Raw genomic sequence first — 19170 nt, forward strand, 5'->3', positions numbered from 1 at the left:
ATTATAGAAAATAAAGTCGCTGGAGCAGCGTCTCTGCTTCCTCCTGTATTATAGAAAATAAAGGATCTGGTGCACCGTGTCATATTCCTCCTGTATTATATAAAATCAAGGAGCTGGAGTAGCATCTTTGCTTCCTCCTGTGTTATAGAAAATAAAGGAGCTGGAGCAGCGTCTCTGCTTCCTCCTGTATTATACAAAATAAAGGAGCTGGAGCAGTGTCTCTGCTTCCTCCTGTATTATAGAAAATAAAGGAGCTGGAGCAGCGTCTCTGCTTCCTCCTGTATTATAGAAAATAAAGTCGCTGGAGCAGCGTCTCTGCTTCCTCCTGTATTATAGAAAATAAAGGATCTGGTGCACCGTGTCATATTCCTCCTGTATTATATAAAATCAAGGAGCTGGAGTAGTATCTTTGCTTCCTCCTGTGTTATAGAAAATAAAGGAGCTGGAGCAGCGTCTCATATTCCTACTGTAATATAGAAAATAAAGGAGCTGGAGCTGCGTCTCTGCTTCGTCCTGTATTATAGAAAATAAAGGAGCAGGAGCAGCGTCACTGCTTCCTCCAGTATTATAGAAAATAAAGGAGCTGGAGCAGTGTCACTGCTTCCTCCTGTATTATAGAAAATAAAGGAGCTGGAGCAGCGTCGCTGCTTCCTCCTGTATTATAGAAAATTAAAGAGCAGGAGCAGCGTCACTGCTTCCTCCTGTATTATAGAAAATAAAGGAGCTGGTGCAGTGTCACTGCCTCCTCCTGTAATTCGAAAATTAAAGAGCTGGAGCGGCGTCTCTGCTTCCTACTGTATTATAGAAAATAAAGGAGCAGGAGCTGCGTCACTGCTTCCTCCTATACTATAGAAAATAAAGGAGCTGGAGCAGCGTCACTGCTTCCTCCTGTATTATAGAAAATAAAGGAGCAGGAGCTGCGTCACTGCTTCCTCCTATACTATAGAAAATAAAGGAGCTGGAGCAGCGTCACTGCTTCCTCCTGTATTATAGAAAATAAAGGAGCTGGAGCAGCGTCTCTGCTTCCTCCTGTATTATAGACAATAAAGGAGCTGGAGCAGTGTCTCTGCTTCCTCCTGTATTATAGAAAATAAAGGAGCTGGAGCAGCGTCTCTGCTTCCTCCTGTATTATAGAAAATAAAGTCGCTGGAGCAGCGTCTCTGCTTCCTCCTGTATTATAGAAAATAAAGGATCTGGTGCACCGTGTCATATTCCTCCTGTATTATATAAAATCAAGGAGCTGGAGTAGCATCTTTGCTTCCTCCTGTGTTATAGAAAATAAAGGAGCTGGAGCAGCGTCTCTGCTTCCTCCTGTATTATACAAAATAAAGGAGCTGGAGCAGTGTCTCTGCTTCCTCCTGTATTATAGAAAATAAAGGAGCTGGAGCAGCGTCTCTGCTTCCTCCTGTATTATAGAAAATAAAGTCGCTGGAGCAGCGTCTCTGCTTCCTCCTGTATTATAGAAAATAAAGGATCTGGTGCACCGTGTCATATTCCTCCTGTATTATATAAAATCAAGGAGCTGGAGTAGTATCTTTGCTTCCTCCTGTGTTATAGAAAATAAAGGAGCTGGAGCAGCGTCTCATATTCCTACTGTAATATAGAAAATAAAGGAGCTGGAGCTGCGTCTCTGCTTCGTCCTGTATTATAGAAAATAAAGGAGCAGGAGCAGCGTCACTGCTTCCTCCAGTATTATAGAAAATAAAGGAGCTGGAGCAGTGTCACTGCTTCCTCCTGTATTATAGAAAATAAAGGAGCTGGAGCATCGTCTCTGCTTCCTCCTATATTATTGAAAATAAAGTAGCTGGAGCAGCGTCACTGCTTCCTCCTATATTATTGAAAATAAAGTAGCTGGAGCAGCGTCACTGCTTCTTCCTGTATTGTAGAAAATAATGGAGCTGGAGCAGCATCACTGCTTCCTCCTGTATTATAGAAAATAATGGAGCTGGAGCAGCATCACTGCTTCCTCCTGTATTATAGAAAATACAGGAACTGGAGCAGTGACACTGCTTCCTCCTGTATTACATAAAATAAAGGAGTTGCAGCAGCGTCTCGGCTTCCTCCTGTCTTATAGAATAAACTCTGAGCCCTAAACTGAGGAGTCCGTAAATCTCCCAGTTATATATCTTGTTTTAACCCACCAGCCCACAGTCTGTGCCCTAAACTGCGGACTTTCTAAATTTTCTGCTTACATATATTTAACCAGACAGCACAGAGTCACTGCCCTTCACTGAGCTGGCTCTAAAACTCCAGGTTTATGTATATTTAAACAGACAGCGGTGAGATGGTCCCCTTAATTGAGTAGAATCTAATTATCCTACTAATAATAATTTTAAACAGCCACCACACAGTCAGTGCCCTAAACTGAAGAGACTCGAAATATCCAGGTTGTATATATGTGTACTTCTCCACCCAGCACATAGTCTGAGCCCTAAACTGAGGAGACCCTAAATATCCTGGTTATATCTTTGTATTTACCTAGCCAGCACGGAGTCAGTGCCCAATGTTGAGCAGACTCAAAAAGTCCTGGTTATATATATTTATTTAATCAGCCAGCACAGAGTCAGTGCCAAAAACTGAGGAGACTCTCAATCTCCTGTTTATTTAACCAGCCAACACAGAGTCTGTGCCCTATACTGAAGAGACTCTAAATTTTCTGCTCATATATATTTAAAAAGATAGCACAGAGTCAGTGCCCTTCACTGAGGAGACACTAAATCTCCTGGTTGACAGCACAGAGATAGTCCCCTTAACTGAGGAGAATCTAATTATCCTGGTTATAATAATGTTAACAAGCCACCACACAGTCAGTGCCCGAAACTGAGGAGAGTCTAAGAATCCTGGTTATATATATTTAAACAGACAGCACAGAGTCAGTGCCCTAAACTGAGGAGACTCTAAATATTCTGGTTATATCTTTGTATTTAACCAGCCAGGATAGAGTCAGTGCCCTATCATGAGCAGACTCAAGAAGTCCTGGTTAAATATATTTATTTAATCAGCTCGCACAGAGTAGTACCCTAAAGTGAGGAGACTCTAAATATTCTGGTTATATTTATATTTATTTAACCATAACAGCTCAGATTCAGTGCCCTATAATGATCAGACACTAACTGTCCTGGTTATATATATTTATTTAACCAGCCACCTCAGAATCAGTGTCCTAAACTGAGGAGACCCTAAATCTCCTGGTTATACATATTTAAACAGACTGCACAGAGTGAGTTACCTATAATGATCAGGCTCTAAATGTCCTGGTTACATATATGTATTTAACCTGCCAGCACAGTCAGTGCCCTAAACGGAGGGGACTCTGAATCTCGTGGTTATATATATGTATTTGTTCAAGCACTCAGCACTGAGTCAGTGCCCCAAACTGAAGAGACTCTAAATATACTGGTAACAAAACTTTTACCTACCCATCACACGGTCAATGCCTTAAAATGAGGAGACTCTAAATCTCCTGGTTATATTTATTTAACGAGCCAGCACAGAGACAGTGCCCTAAACTGAGGAGACTCTATATTTCCTGTTTATATATGTTTATTTAACCAGCCAGCACAGAGTCAGTGCCCTAAACTGAGGAGACACTAAATTCCCTGATTATGTTTGTTTATTTAACCAGCCAGCACATTGTCTGAACCCTAAAATGATCTGACTCTACATCTCCTGGTTATATATTTATTTACCCAGTCAGTCCAGAGTAAGTGCCCCAAACTGAGGATACTCTAAATATCCTGGTTATATATGTGTATTTATCCATCCAGCACATACTCTGAGTCCTAAACTGGGGCGAATGCAAATCTCCTAGTTATATATATTTAGTTAACCCGCTAGCCCACAGTCAGTGCCGTATAATAAGCAGACTGTAAATGTCATAGTTATATACATTCATTTAACCAGCCAGCACAGAGTCAGTGCTCTAAACTGAACAGACTCTCAATCTCCTGGTTAGATATATTTATTAAACCATCCAGCACACAGTCAGTGCCCTAAACTGAGGAGACTCTAAATCTCCTGGTTATATATAATTAATCAGTCAGCACAGAGTCACTGCCTTAACTGAGGAGACTCTAAAACTCCCGGTTATATATATTTAAACAGACAGCACAAAGTCAGTGCCCTAAAGTGAGGAGACTCTAAAACTCCTGGTTTTATATATATTTAAACAGACAGCACAGAGTCAGTTCCTTGAAATGAGGAGACTCTAAATCTCCTGGTCATATATATGTTTTTATCCATCCAGCACATAGTCTGAGCTCTAAACTGAGGAGATACGAAATCTCCTGGTCACATATATATATTTAAGCAGCCAACACAGAGTCAGTGCCCTAAACTGAGGAGATTCTAAATCTCCTGGTTACATATATTTATTTAATCAGTCAGCACAGAATCAGTGCCCCAAACTGAGGAGACTCTGACTCTCCTGGTTATATATATTTATTTAACCTGCCAGCGCACAGTCAGTGCCCTAAACCAGCAGATTTAGAGTCTCATCAGTTAAGGGCACTGACTCTGTGCTAGCAGGTGAAATATATATAACCAGAATATTTAGAGTCTGCTCAAGAAAGGGAACTTACTCTGTGCTGCCTGGTTAAATTAAAACATATAACCAGGAAATTTATAGTCTCCTCAGTTTTGGGTCCTGCCTCTGGGCTGGTTGGTGAATTATGTGAACAGAAGATTTTGAGTCTCCTCAGTTTAGGGCAATGACTCTGCGCTGGCTGGTTAAATAAATATATTTATCCAGGAGATTTAGAGTCTCCTCAGCTAAGGACACTGCTTCTGGGCTAGCTGGTTAAATAAATATGCATAATCAGGAGATTTTGAGTCTCCTTAGTTTAGGGCAATGACTGTGGGCTGGCTGGTCAAATATATATAACCAGAAGATTTTGAATCTCCTCAGTTTAGGGCACTGACTCTGTTCTGGCTGGTCAAATATATATAACCAGGAGACTTAGAGTCTCCTCAGTTTAGGGCACTGACTGTGGGTTGGTTGGTTAAAAAAATATATCTAACCAGGAGATTTAGAGTCTCCTCAGTTAAGGGCACTGGCTCTGTGCTGTCTGTTTAGATATATATTACCAGGAAATTTGGAGTCTCCTCAGTTTAGGGCACTGCCTGTGGGCTGGAACGTTAAATAAATATATATAACCAGGAGATTTAGAGTCTCCACAGTTCAGGGATGTCACTATGTTCTGGATGGATAAATACATATATAACCAGGTGATTTAGAGTCTCCTCAGTTTAGGGCACTGACTCTGTACTGGCTGGTAAAATAAATATAAATATCCAGGAGATTTAGAGTGTCCTCAGTTTAGGGCACTGTCTCTTTGCCGGCTGGTGAAATATATATAACCAGGTGATTTAGAGTCTCCTCAGTTTAGGGCACTGATTCTCTGCTGGCTGGTTAAATAAATATATATAAACAGGAGATTTACAGTCTCCTTAGTTTATGGCACTGACTCTGTGCTGGCTGGTTTAATATACATAACCAGAAGATTTAGGTAAGAGCGCTGACTCTGGGCTGGCTAATTAAGTATATGTAATCAGGAGATTTGGAGTCTTCTCAGATAAGGTGACTGTCTCTGTGCTGGCTGGTTAAATATATACAACCAGGTAATTTAGAGTCTCCTCAGTTTAGCGCACTGACTCTGTGCTTACTGTTTAAATATACATAACCAGGAGATATACAGTCTACTCAGTTAAGGCACTGACTCTGTGCTGGCTGGTTAAATAAACACGTATAACCAGGAGACTTGAATTCTCCACCTTTGAGGGTACTGTCCGAGAACCAGGAGATTTATAGTCTCCTCAGTTTAGGGCAATGACTGTGTGGTGACTGGTTAAAATTTTTATAACTAGAAAATTACAGTCTCCTCAGTTTGAGGCACTGACTCTGGGCTGGCTGATTAAATACATAGATATATTCAAGAGATTTAGAGTCTCCTCAGTTTAGAGCACTGACTCTATGCTGGCTGGTTAAACAAATATATACATCCAGGAGATTTAGAGTCTCGTCAGCTTAGTGCATTGACTCTGTGCCCTAAATATATATATTTAACCAGCCAACACAGAGTCAGTGCCCTTAGCTGAGGAGATTCTAGATCTCCTGAATATATGTAATTATTTAACGAGCCAAGCCACAGTCTGTGCCCTAATCTGAGGAGACTCCAAATTTCCTGGTTATATACATTTAACCATGCAGCACAGAGGCAGTGCCCTAAACTGTGGAGACTCTAAATCTACAGATTACACATTTGTATTTGACCAGCAGCGCAGAGACTGTGCCCTAAACTAAGGAGACTCTACATCTCCAAGTTCAATATGTTTATTTAACCAGCCAGCCAGAGTCAGTGCCTTTAGCTGCGGAGACTGGATAAATATATTTATTTAACCAGCCAGCACAGAGTCAGTGACGTAAACTGATGAGACTCTAAATCTTTTGGTTATACATATATTTAACCAGCCAGAACAGAGTCAGTGCCCTAATCTGAGGAGACTCTATATTTCCTGTTTATATATGTTTATTTCACCAGCCAGCACAGAGTCAGTGCCTATAATGAACAGACTCTAAATCTCTTGGTTATATATATTTATTAAACCATCCAGCACAGAGTCAGTACCCCAAACTGAGGAGAAGCTGAATCTCCTGGTTATATATATTTAAATGGACAGCACAGAGTCAGTGCCCTTAGTGAGCAGAATCTATATCTCTTGGTTTTATTTAACCAACCAGCACAGAGTGAGTGTCGAATAATGCGCAGAATCTAAATTTCGTGGTTATATATATTTATTTAATCAGCTAGCATAGAATCAGTGCCTTAAAATGAGGAGACTCTGAATCTCCTGGTTATATATATTTATTTAACCAGCCAACACACAGTCAGTGCCCTAAACTGAGGACACTCTACATCTCCTGGTTATGTATATTTACCTAGCCACCACATAGTAAGTGTCCTAAACTGAGGAATATCTCAATCTCCTGGTTATATATATTTAAACAGACAGCACAGAGTCAGTGCCCTAAACTGAGGAATATCTCAATCTCCTGGTTATATATATTTAAACAGACAGCACAGAGTCAGTGCCCTTTCTTGAGGAGACGCTAAGTCTCCTGGTTTTTTGAATTTAACCATCAATCACAGAGTTAGTGCTCTAGATTGAGGAGAATCTGAATCTCCTGGTTATATATATTTATTTAACTCACCTGCAGAAATCAAACTCTACTGATTTTATCAATTTATTTAACCAGCCAGCACAGAGTCTGTGCCCCAAACTGAACAGACTCTAAATCTCCTGGTTACAAAAAGTTTTACCAGCCACCACACAGTCAGTGCCCTAAAGTGAGGAGACTCTAAATCTCCTGGTTATATATAATTAACCAGATAGCACAGAGTCAGTGCCTTAACTGAGGAGACTCTAAATCGCCTGGTTATATATATTTAAACAGACAGCACACAGTCAGTTCCTTAAACTAAGGAGACTCTAAAACTCATGGTAATTTATGTGTATTTATCCATCCAGCACATAGTCTGAGCCCTAATCTGAGGAGACTCAAAATCACCGAGTTATATATATTTATTTAACCCGCCAGCGCAAGTCAGTGCCCTAAACTGAGGAGACTCTAAATTTCTGGTTATATATATTTAAACAGACAGCACAGAGATAGTGCCCTTTACTGAGGAGACTCTAAATCTCCTGTTATTTTTTTTTTTATTTAACCAGCCAGGACAAAGTCAGTGCCATAAACTGAACAGACTCTAAATCTCCTGGTTATATATATTTATTAAACCATCCAGCACAGAGTCAGTGCTCTAGACTGAGGAGAACCTGAATCTCCTGGTTTTATATATTTATTTAACAAGCCAGCAAAAAGTCAGTGCCCGAAACTGAGGCAACTCTAAATCTCCTGGTTATACTTATTTTTTAACCAGCCAGCCCAGAGACAGTGCCCCAAACTAAGGAGACTCTAAATATCCTGGTTATAAAAAAATTAACCAGCCACCACACAGTCAGTGCCTTGAAATGAGGAGTCTCTAAATTTCCAGGTTATATTTAATTAACCATCTCGCACCGATTCATGGCGTCAAAATGAGGAGACTCTAAATCTCCTGGTTATTCATAATGAACCTGCTAGCAAAGAGTCAGTGCCTGAAACTGAGGTTACTCTAAATATCCTGATTGTATATATTTAAACAGCCAGGACAGAGTCAGTGCCTGAAACTGAGGAGACTCTTAAATCTCCTGGATGTACACATTTATTTAATCAGCCAGCACAGAGTCAGTGCCCTAAACTGAGGAGACCCTAAATCTCCTGGATGTATACATTTATTTAACCATCAAGCACAGAGTCAGTGCCCCAAACTGAGGAGACTCTAAATATTCTGGTTATAGAAAAATTAACCAGCCACCACACAGTCATTGCCCTAAACTGAGGAGACTCTAAATGTCCTGATTATTAATATGTACTTATCCATCCAGCACATAGACTGAGACCTCAACTGAGGAGACACTAAATCTGCTAGTTATATATATTTATTTAACCCAGCCCATAGTCAGTGCCCTAAACCAACAGATTTAGAGTTTCATCAGTTAAGGGCACTGACTCTGTGCTGGCAGGTGAAATCTATATAACCAGAATATTTAGAGTCTGCTCAAGAAAGGGCACTTACTCTGTGCTGCCTGGTTAAATCAAAATATATAACCAGGAGATTTATAGTCTCCTCAGTTTTGGATCCTCCCTCTGGGCTGGTTGGTGAATTATATGAGCAGAAGATTTTGAGTCTCCTCAGTTTAGGGCAGTGACTCTGTTCTGGCTGGTTAAATAAATATATTTATCCAGGAGATTTAGAGTCTCCTCAGCTAAGGACACTGCCTCTGGGCTAGCTGGTTAAATAAATATGCATAATCAGGGGATTTCGAGTCTCCTTAGTTTAGGGCAGTGACTCTGCGCTGGCTGGTCAAATGAATATATATAATCAGGAGGTTTAGAGTCTCCTCAGTTTCGGGCACTGAGAATGGGCTGGCTGGTCAAATATATATAACCAGGAGATTTAGAGTCTCCTCAATTTAGGGCACTAACTGTGGGCTGGCACATTAAATAATTATATATAACTAGAAGATTTAGAGTCGCCACAGTTCAGGGATGTGACTATTAGATTACATACCGTGTGGAAGCAGGCCCTTCGGCCCAACAAGTCAACACCAACCCGCCGAAGCGCAACCCACCCATACCCCTACATTTATCCCTTACCTAACACTACAGACAATTTAGCATGGCCAATTCACCTGACCCGCACATCTTTGGACTGTGGGAGGAAACCGGAGACACGGGGAGAACATGCAAACTCCACACAGTCAGTCGCCTGAGGCAGGAATTGAACTCGGGTCTCTGGCGCTGTGAGGCAGCAGTGCTAACCATTGTGTCACCATGCCGCCCAGACTATAATCTGGATGGATAAATACATATATAACCAGGTGATTTAGAGTCTCCTCAATTTAGGGCACTGACTCTGTGCTGGCTGGTAAAATAAATAAATATATCAAGGAGATTTAGAGTCTCCTCAGTTTAGGGCACTGTCTCTTTGCCGGCTGTTGAAATATATGTAACCAGAACATTTAGAGTCTCCTCAGTTTAGGGCACTGTCTCTTTGCCGGCTGGTTAAATATATGTAACCAGAACATTTAGAGTCTCCTCAGTTTAGTGCACTGATTCTCTGCTGGCTGGCTAATTAACTTTATGTAATCAGGAGATTTAGAATCTTCTCAGATTAGGGCACTGACTCTGTGCTGGCTGGTTAAATATATATATAACCAGGTGATTTAGAGTCTCCTCAGTTTAGGGCATTAACTCTGTGCTTACTGTTTAAATATACATAACCAGGAGATGTACAGTCTACTCAGTTAAGGCAATGACTCTGTGCTGGCTGGTTAAATTAACACGTACATCCAGGAGATTTAAATTCTTCACCTTTGAGGGCACTGACTGAGAACCAGGAGATTTATAATCTCCTCAGTTTAGGACAATGACTGTGTGGTGGCTGGTTAAAGTTTTTATAACTGGAATATTTAGAGTCTCCTCAGTTTGGGGCACTGACTGTGGGCTGGCTGGTTAAATACGTAGATATAACCAAGAGATTTAGAGTCTCCTCAGTTTAGAGCACTGACTCTGTGCTGGCTGGTTAAATAAATATATACATCCGGGAGATTTAGAGTCTCGTCAGCTTAGGGCTCTGTGCCCTAAATATATATATTTAACCAGCCAGCACAGAGTCAGTGCCCTAAACTGTGGAGACTCCAAATTTCCTGGTTATGTATATTTAACCAGCCAGCGCAGAGTCAGCACCCTAAACTGAGGAGACTCCAAATCTCCTGGTTATGTATATTTATTTAACCATCCAGCACAGAGTCAGTGCCCTAAAGTGAGGAGACTCTAAGTCTCCTGGTTTGATATATTTAACCAGCCAGCCCAGAGTCAGTGCCCTAAGGTGAGGAGAATCAAAAGCTTCTGCTCATAGATAACTAAACAACCAGCCCAGAGGCAGGACCCAAACCTGAGGATACTCTGAGTCTCCTGGTTATATATATTTAACCAGCCAGAACAGAGAGAGTATCGTAACCTGAGGAGACCTTAAATCTTCTCGATGCATATATTTATTCAACCAGCCAGCACAGAGTCAGTGCTCTAAACTGTGGAGACTCCAAATTTCTGGTTATATATATTTATTTGACCAACAAGCGCAGAGACAGTTCCCTTAACTGAGGAGACTCTAAATCTCCTGGTTATATACACGTAATCAGCCAGCCCGGAGTCAGAGCTCTAACCTGAGGAGACTCTAAATCTCCTGGTCATGTCTATTAAACCATCCAGCACTTAGTCAGTGCCCTAATCTGAGGAGACTGTAAATCTCCTATATATATTTATTTAACCAGCCAGAACAGAGTCTGGGGCCCATAGCTGAGAAGACTCTAAATCTCTTGAATATATATACTTAATCTGCCAGCCCGGAGTCAGTGCTCTAAACTGAGTACACTTTAAATCTCCTGGTTATATATATTTATTTAACCAGCTAGCAGAGAATCAGTGCCCTAAACTAAGGATAATCTGAATGTCCTGGTTATATACAGTTAGTTAACCAGCCAGCACAGTGCCCTAAACTGAGGAGAGTGTAAATCTTCTGCTCGAAGATAATTAACCAGCCAGCCCAGAGACAGGACGCAAAACTGAGGAGACTCCAAATCCCCTGGTTTTATATATATATTTAACCAGCCAAAACAGAGACAATGCACTAATCTGAGGGGAGTCTAACTCTCCTGGTTATATATTTTGATTTATCCAGGCAGCACAGAGTCAGTGCCCTATATTGAGCAGATTCTAAATATCCTGGTTAAATATATTTATTTAACCAGCCAGCACAGAGTCAGTACCCTAAACTGAGGAGACTGTAAATCTCCTGGTTATGTTCTTTAAACCAGCCAGCACAGAGTCAGTGTCCTAAACTGAATACACTTTAAATCTCCTAGTTATAAATATTTATTTAACCAGCCAGCAGAGAATCAGTGCCCTAAACTGAGAAGACTCTAAATGTCCTGGTTATATATATTTATTTAACCAGCCAGCACAGACTCAGTGCCCAAAACTGAGGAGACACTAATTCTCCTGATTATATATATACATATATATATCCTTCCAGCACATTATCTGAGCCCTAGAATGAGCAGACTCCAAATCACCTGGTCACATATTTATTTAGTCACTCAGCATAGAATCATGCCCTAAACTGAGCAAACTCTAAATCTCCTGGTTTTATACATTTAAACACACAGCTCAGACTCAGTGCCCTAAACTGAGGAGACTCTAAATCTGCTGTGTGTATATATATATATATATATATATATATATTCATCCAGCACATAGCTTGAATCGGAAACTGAGGATATTCTAAATCTCCTGGTTATATATATTTAAACAGACAGTACAGAGACAGTGCCTTAACTGAGGAGACTCTAAATCTTCTGGTTATATTTGTTTAACCAGCCAGCACAGAGTCAGTGCCCTAAACCTAGGAGACTCTAAATCTCCTGGTTATGAGGATCTAAAATTTGAATTTAGGCAACAAGTTTGTGTAGATTTCTATTTACTCCAATATGGTTTCTTGATTTAAACCAATAGTCTAAAATGGCCTGATTTGCAGAATTAAGCTGAAATTCAAAGATATGGGGACAACAGTGTTTTCATAAATTGAATACTGACACATTAATTTACCATTTGAACTAACATTGAACTGACACATGGCATGTGTGGGATGTAGGTAAAACAGTGTTACTTCTGCAACCATAATGGTTTATTAACATCAGTATATGATTGTTTCAGCCAAATTAATAATTGCTTATTAACACCAGTATCAGCCAAAAGCTGAATTAGTGATTGCTTATGAAGGCAAAAATAAAAACTAACACAGGAAAGAAAACTATGTGGAAGAAAACCATAGCAACTTTTCTTTCGCTAAAATATGCATACAGGAATGAAATGTGCCTGCAAACAATGGAAGATGTTACAGACAGACAGATAAGGTCAAAAGAACATCAAGATATGCCAAGCTCAGCGCGTTTCCCTCATGTCAGCACTGAAGTGAGCCAAGTCATTTACAAATAAGGGATAGGGGTGAGGGTCGCCCGGCTTGGAGTAGGTGGAGAAGTAAACAAGGGCAGGGCGCAGCTAGGCAGGGGCAGAACACAATCAGGAATAGTGATAGGTTTGAAGGTCAATGAGGTAAATGGGGATGTACCGAGAATTAAACTGTATAAATTGTGGAGTAATTTCTGGATTGGGGTGGCTACTTGCTAGTCACCGATTCGTGCAAGAACATTTCAATAAAATTCGCTGCTTCAGAATTTGACTCAGACTGAAATTTATTATATTGTGAGCTCTGTTTCTCACAGCATGACAACTTATGTAAATAAGATTTCTTTTACAAGGAATACCATTGGATTAGCCTGTTCTCAATTATATCACCACATTACAGTTTATTGGACTTTTCTTGTAATTAAGAGCCCTTTCCCAGGAAATAAAATTGGATTAATTTGCTGGAAATCATGTCACCTTACTATATGTGATGGTCTTTTTTGTAATTAAGGCTGTACTATTTCTTAAAGAACATATAAATAATGTGTAATTTTCAAATGTAATTGCGCAACTTCACCACAGAACACAGAAGCTTTAATCTCTGTGTTGCTGGACAGAATTGCATCAAGGTACTTTAATTCAATAAACTAATGGCCCTTCCTTTTTGAACAGACCACATGTGTCGATTCTTTTGACCGATCTCGAACCAAGAAGCTCCTCTTGAGGGGTCTCGGTTCTTCATTTTGGTGCTGTGACACGTTTTCGGCTCGGACAGATTGTGAACAGCGTAAGAGTTAAATGTCCTTTACTACTGTGTATTTTAAGAGCGTTTGGTTTTCCTCTCATTCAAGTGGTGTCTGACATGACCCCTCCCTGTTTGTTTTCCAGTCCAGCCCTAAAGGATCGGTCTTACCAAGGGTTGAGTCTGGGGGACTTCTTAAATGTTAAAAAAAAGAGAGATTAATTGAAGTTGAGGGCGCTTTGGTACTGGGCAGTGGGCTTTGGAAATTGCTCAACTCTGAGGGGAGGGTTGAAATCTGAATTCCCAAGCCTTGTTAATTTTTGGGTTTTAAAAAAAAAACTTCGATTGCGTAAACTTTTTACGTTTATTTTCGGGTTTGGATCGTTTGAACTTCGTTTCTTTTCGGTTTTAAAATAAAACTTCGATCGCTTGAACTTCGTTAATTTCCGGGTTTTTGAAAAAAGTTTGGATGCGCCGAGCTTTGTACATTTCCAGGTTGTACAGAAATCGGATGTTTGTATTTTCAGCAGTATTTTCGGAAGCTGTTACCCTCAACAGTTCCAATATAGGCAGTTATTAAAGAAGTTCGATATTTAAAGTGTTTAGGGAGGGAAGAGGACCCCAGTTTTTAATTATATATTTTATTATATTAATAATAACCTAATACTTAATAAGTTAATAAATGAATAAATAATCAATACTTACGCTGATTTTTAAAATGAAGTTATATTGCGATATTTTATAATAAAAGTTAATTTTTTAAAAAAGGTTTTGTGAAATAATTAGTCTGTGTAGAAGTCTGATTAGTGAATTTTTTTTAAATTAGTTGCTATAGAACTGAAGTAATTTTAAAATGGGTAGATTAGATTAGATTACAGTGTGGAAACAGGCCCTTCGGCCCAACAAGTCCACACCGCCCCGCCGAAGCGAAACCCACCCATACCCCTACATTTACCCCTTACCTAACACTACAGATAATTTAGTATGGCCAATTCACCTGACCCTGCACATCTTTGGATTGTGGGAGGAAACCGGAGCACCCGGAGGAAACCCACGCAGACACGGGGAGAACGTGCAAACTCCACACAGTCAGTCGCCTGAGGCGGGAATTGAACCCGGGTCTCTGGCGCTGTGAGGCAGCAGTGCTAACCACTGTACCACCGTGCCGCCCACATAGGTAATTACATAGACAGAACAAATGATCCATCATCAGTTAGTAAAATTATGTGTAAAATTTCCCGAAAAGTCTGGGGCCTTTAGAAAACTGTCTGGATGTCTAAATAAACATTGGGTGATGAAGAATGGCCATTGGGTGTCCTCAAATCTGTCCAATTGGTTAAATCAGCTCAGCAATTGATCTGGCAACATAACATGGGACTGGGAACGAAAGAGTTAATTAGACTATGGCAACAGTTTTGTGATGAGAGGCACAAAGAATCAGTTTTGTGCCCGTGGCAGGATACTGCCACCAAATTGGGGATTGAATTAACTGCAAATGCTGCTATGAAGTCTTTTGAGGCTCTTAAAAGTGAACGTGCTCAAGCAAAACAACTGAATCAAAAGGAGAAGTCACAAGTGACTAGTTAAAAAACACAGCACTGTGCAGTTCGATGGTTGGCTGTAGTTTTAACGAGGAAGACAATGATAATTCGGATTTAGATGAGTAGTGTTCCTTTTTTTGTGGCTCCCATTTCAAACTCTTCCTTACAGGCTGCTCACTCTTTGGAATGTATAGCTGTTTTACTTAATTCTCAATAACTTTACTGCTTTCGCTAATGCTATAGTCCAGGAACAACAACGCCAATATAATATTCCCGCCGCTGCATCGGTTATATTAACAAAGCCTATTGGCTTTACTCATATCCTTGAACATCACGCCAAAAATAAGGAGTCTGCTGAGGATTGTTTTGGAACGTTTTAGATAATTTTCTGAATCCTATTCCGGCGATCAAGCTTGGAATTTAAATGCTATTAATGCACAGTATAATTCTATGCTATTAAACTGCCTGTCTCTCTCTGTAGTTACAGCAGTCTTAACAAACATTCTAGGCTGGGTTGAAACCCCCCCCCCCCCCCCCCACCCCCAATCAACTCCATCGTTCTATTAGGGCCTTGTGGAAGAGGCAGAGGATGAATCACCAGTTTTTCACATCCCTCTTCCCCACTCAAAGGTTCGATGGTTGGCCACTCATTAGTTTTGTTGTACTTGTTGCATCTGTTCAGTTCGGCTTGTCTTGCTTTGTTGCTTTTTTTGTTTGTTTAGGTGATTATTCTTTGTTTATGGAATATGGAAGGTGGCTGTTGTTCTTTCCTGAAGTGTTAAAAGATAAGGCTGGCCAGCGGTAACAATTCTTCCACACTTGGTTAAGCAATGATGCCACAGCCAGCATTTATCAGAATAAACTCCCAAGCTAAAAACTGTGATATGGTGTGTGTGTGCGTGAGAGAGAGGAAAAAGAGCTGTACAGCTACTAACAAGTTTAACCCTTTGTGATTCGGTTTGAATGCACATTTGGTGATTGAATGTTTGTGCTTTGTTCCCTGGAGCTTGAGAACCGGGATGTTTCGAATCTGATTTCTATTATGGAAATTTAACATGATTTCTTTTAAGGTTAAGGATTTTTCAGTGATTATGAAATAAAATATTAACTCCTGTTCTTTTTACAGGTCATGACTGCCTTACTGTCAGTTTCTAACTAATCTTTGTTATCCTAACATGAAAGCTAATCTTATTAGATTTCAAATCAGCTTAATACGGAGGAAAACAACATTATAACCTTTTTTTTTGTTTCAGACTCATTTGTTTCCATTTAATGTTAATACTGATGAGTTTCATTGGTGATTATGATGTGCCAGCCATAGATTTATTCAGGAAGTCCACTCCCTCAATACAGTTGAAGTTTCAGTTCAACATTAGATTGTAATAAATCATCAAAAGAAAATCCCATGGTTAATATCTGTGTCCTTGGATGTGGCCATTATGCATACATTAGAAGTTTTTTTAATTTGAATAAACAAATGCTTTCAAGGCAGCTCCAGTTATTTCACGACCTATAGCATTATAATGGAGCAATGACTAGGCAGGACTACTTAATTTAAATCCAAAATTAAGTTTCTTAAGGGACTAAAACTGGGTATTATAGTGAATTTCAAAGTTGGGAACTGTATGTATTTTACATTTTAAATATTAAATACTGAATAAATGAATTTCATATATATAAATTAAATAAGAAAATAAAATGTTGTATAATACTCAGATATATATTGTAAAACTAATATTAATTGATATATTAAAACAGAGGAGATCTGATCCCAAAACAAGACAATGAGAACTAAGCTCTGTTGATCCTCCAATGTCCACAAAAATAATTGAAAACTTATTTTCCATAATCTTCTTCAGCTGGATCCCCACTCAGTAATGCATAAAGTATGCTTGATACCACTCCACTCAGTGCTCTCTTCAAAAATTGAAACTGATTCTATCCATATCATTAGGTGTCCCTAACGGATTAAAAAGGACTACTGCCTGACTTAAACAGGTATTGCTGTCACCCAGCATTCCAACCTTTGGAAAATAGGGACAGGCAAACATATCGAGGAATAGGATGGTATACCAACGACTTTCTTTTGCAGCATCACTGCCACATTGCCATGGAGCTGGCAAGCTCCATAATGTCACAACCATGTGATACAGTGACCAGGACAAGTGAATGAGATAAATCACCGATTTAGTTATTCTCCTCTTCCAATTTTTGATTAGCTGAAAATTCAGATCTGAAAACTAGTTTTCAGATTATGACAATTAAGATTCCAAAATGTATAGTTAGGAACAGGCTTTAAAGTTAGACAAGCTAAATTGATAAATTGATTAAATGAGGTTAAAATGAAAATCGAGGCAAGGAGATCAACTACAGAAGGGAAGAGAATGATGTAATAAGAAGGATAAACCAGCAGAGTACAGTTTTAAAATATGTTAGTCACTTGTTGGGTTTCCACACTGAATTACAGATTATTATATTTATTATCATAAATATGTATTATTAATTATATACAATGTTATTTATGTTTATAATAAATCAATTGTACTAACCTGAATCAAAATTAATTGGCAGGATTCTTTTACACATTGCCAGTGACCTGTCAGTTTGATTCATGGTTAATTTAAAACATGACTGCATTAATTAATTGTTAATTTAGAATGAAAAGCTACATTATTGGCCAGTTTAAAAAAGTCTGCATATGATTGGGGGATAAAATATATTATATTTTTAATCAGTTGAAACTCCCAAAAGCTGGGGAAGTGATTGTGAATGGGTGTATATATGGAAGAGAAATTAGGAATGACATTTTTTTCTAATGTAAGGCCACTAAGGTTGAGGAATATATAAACAAGGCTAAAGCATCAATACTATCAAATAAAATAAACTTACGCTCGGGATTCCAAGTAGAATCTATTTCTGGCATACCGACCCTTTTCGAGGATTGGGATTTGATTCCTGTATACCTGCTGAGCCCTGTGGCTATGTGGTTGGCACTGCTGCCTCACGGTGCTAGGGTCCTGGGTTTAATGCCAGCCTTGGATGGCTGTCTGTGTGGAGTTTGCACATTCTCCCTGTGTCTGTGTGGGTTTCCTCTGGGTGCTCCGGTTTCTTCCCATAGTCCAAAGATGTGCATGTCAGGTGAATTGGCCATGCTAACCTGGCTGTAGTGTTAGGTGCATTAGTCAGACGGAAATGGGTCTAGGTGGTTTATTCTCCGTAGGATCGGTGTGGACTTGTTGGGCCTGTTTCCACACTGTAGGGAATTGAATCATCTCCTGATTGTCCCCAGCCTTAATTTAAAGCAGGCACTTGTTGAACTTTTTTCCTTCTTTTAAAAATGAAGCATCCAGTCTTAATAGTCGATATCATGGGGATGAGTGACTTGTGCCATCCTAAACCGGGTCCCATCCCAGGGACTAGAGTAATGTTAATGAAGCATGCCTCTAACTGCAAGACCAAACCGGCCAAATTCGCTCAGTGTATCCAAGTGTGATACGGATGCAAGTGCAGTAAAATTCTAGGAGTAGCCTGAATACAAATGGCTTGTTTTACAAGACTGAAAAATACGCTTATCTGTCTGATGGAAGTGACAAACAATTGAACAATAATCAAGAAGCTCAATTACCTTTATTTAACCTGATGCTTTTGCAGTGATTTCTGTCTGGAGTCGCTGACATGATCCAGACCAACAGTACAAACAAGTCCAGGAATTTCTAGTCACAAATGAGGTGAGTGATGGTTTTCTATTGGGATGGCCAGAACCAGACTGAACCATGATGCAAGTTACAGGTAAAACAAATTATATTCAGCGTCCTCGCGGTCCCAAAGGGTTGATTGGAACCAGGATACCCACGGGGGGAGGACCCTACCTCATGACCACTGCTGGACAACGTTTTCCTGAGTGGATCCTGAAAATGGGAACAGGCAGGCCCCAGCATTTCACCTGTGAGACTGGTAACAAAACATCAAAAACCCCAGGGGCAAATGCCTGGCCCTTGCTTTAGCTGTTGAAATGTGGCTAATGGGGAGTAATGTGTCTTTAATGTTATCTCGGAGCCAACGTTGGGAATCGACATGCTTTCATCCTATCAAAAGGAAAATCTATTTATATACACTGACTCTTCATTGTGCTTTTAATATGATCCACGATTTTGGAGCCTTGTGGGAACATTGAGGATTGTTAACTCCCAAGGGGCGGGCAGCATTATAGTAATGCTACTTTGTCCAATCAATCTGACAGTTATCAAGATATCTGGCTC

The sequence above is a fragment of the Chiloscyllium plagiosum genome, unplaced genomic scaffold (assembly GCF_037043375.1).
Source record: "Chiloscyllium plagiosum isolate Xiang-an unplaced genomic scaffold, Cpla_swu_hap1 HiC_scaffold_42, whole genome shotgun sequence".
In the NCBI taxonomy this organism is placed as follows: Eukaryota; Metazoa; Chordata; class Chondrichthyes; order Orectolobiformes; family Hemiscylliidae; genus Chiloscyllium; species Chiloscyllium plagiosum.